Genomic DNA, 1,953 nt, shown 5'->3' with positions numbered 1-1,953 from the left:
CACCCCGTGTGTGTTTTACTTTCACTTTTGCCTGCTTCCGAATCCACAGTAACAGTGAGCACAGGATGTCCTCAGCAGATGTTGCTAGACTACACGGTTGCCATGGTGGTACAGAAACACTCAGACAAACAGTCACACATGAATAAAGAAAGGATGATGCATTAAAAAGGTTTTATTTGTTAAGTAGTCAAACATATAAAACTGAAACAGGCCAGCATTCATTTGCTTAGCAGATACCGCTGAGATGCAGGCAGCAGGATTTATAAGCTATGATCATCGCATGAGATCACGTGGGAGAGTTCATGGAGGTCAAGACATTCCGGGAAATCGTATCATGCTAGTCAGCTTCAGAATGACGGGGCGTTGTCTAACGGTGCAGCATCCTCTGTTTAGTTCACCTTATATGAAGAGAAAGCTTCAGTTTGCTGTACTTTCTCTTTCACATGCGTCCATAGCTGACAGATTCATGCTGTTTACTTCACGACCTTAAGGACTGATGTTTTCTACTCTGTTATTTATAACTATAATATAGACTACTTTACATCTCTTCCATGGACTTTCAGGTCTTGTGACCTGAGGCTGAGTTCACCAATGCATTTCTTCTTTTTAAGAATGTAGCAAATTTTTTGATTGGGCCACTTTAAGTTTCTCTCTCTGATATGTCTTTTTTGTTTTTTCAGCCTCCCTTAACTGCCACCACTTTGAATCACATATTGTGTGTTCCCATAAACAGCTAGGAATTCACATTTAGCACTTGGAATAGTTAATGGAATATTTCTCAGCACACTAAATGCTTGGTAGTGATTTCCTCAGCCTCAGGAAATCATTTAACTTGACCTCTGTTCAAAGTCACCTAATACATGTTATCATACAACTGAGAACTGTGTTCCACACGAGAACTGAACTGTGCTGGACACACACACACACACACACACACACTAATTGTCCTGTTTGCACGCACGTCACTTTACATTTCACTTTATATTTTTAGATTGATCCTGTTTACATGTGTCACTTTAATATTTGCACTCACTGTCTACACTGTTTTGCACAAAGTCGGTCTATATGTCTATATGTTGTTTGTCTGAACTGTCTTGTCTCATCATCCTGTGCACTTCTGTTGTATGTCTAGTCTTTTCTTGCACCTTAAGTATAATTTAGTTTTATCTCTGTGTTTAGCTCAGTGTTTGTCTGCATCACTGTACTTTGTCTGTGTTATGTGTAACACCTTTGGTTTAGGAGGAACATTGTTTCATTTCGCTGTGTACTGCATCAGCTATATATGGTTGAAGTGACAGTAAAGCTTCTTTGACTTTGATTTGACTTGAACTATGTACAGCACACTTTTATCAGTTATTTATTATTAAACAAGAAGAAGTGTGTTTATTTTCACTTTCACATGTGTCCCCACCATACATCTCTGCTATTAATAATCCTCTCTGTAGTCTGTACAGAGAGTAATCCTATCAGTGTTTTATCTCAAAAAGGAACTAACTCAATGAGATGACATGAGGAAGTCATCTTGAGAGGAATCATAAAGAAAAGGGAACATTGGGTGACACGGGATAGAAATATTATGAGTTATTCTTCCACATCTGTACTTCAAACAGTGCGTTTATCTCAATATGACCTTTCAGTTTTTGGTTCACATTCAGGAAGATGTGGAACTGAAATTGGTTTTCGACGTATTGTGCATCCTAGGAGTCTCAGGACAGTTGTGTTGTGGTGGTTATCTGAGCCTATGGCCTTTTTGAGCATTATGGCCTTTTTGTAAGTTTGAACCAGTCTGGCAATTTTCTGTAGATCACATCTACAGCAAATGCATGTACATGTTGCTTTGATGGGTTTTTTTTAAAATTGCACTATTCTGTGTAGAGATTCTGGCACAAACTATGGCATGTTCAAAATAACTGAGATCACATTTTTTCTCCATTCAGATTTTTGATGTGAAGA

The sequence above is a fragment of the Hemibagrus wyckioides genome, linkage group LG20 (assembly GCF_019097595.1).
Source record: "Hemibagrus wyckioides isolate EC202008001 linkage group LG20, SWU_Hwy_1.0, whole genome shotgun sequence".
NCBI lineage: Eukaryota > Metazoa > Chordata > Actinopteri > Siluriformes > Bagridae > Hemibagrus > Hemibagrus wyckioides.
This window is presented reverse-complemented; position numbering follows the sequence as displayed.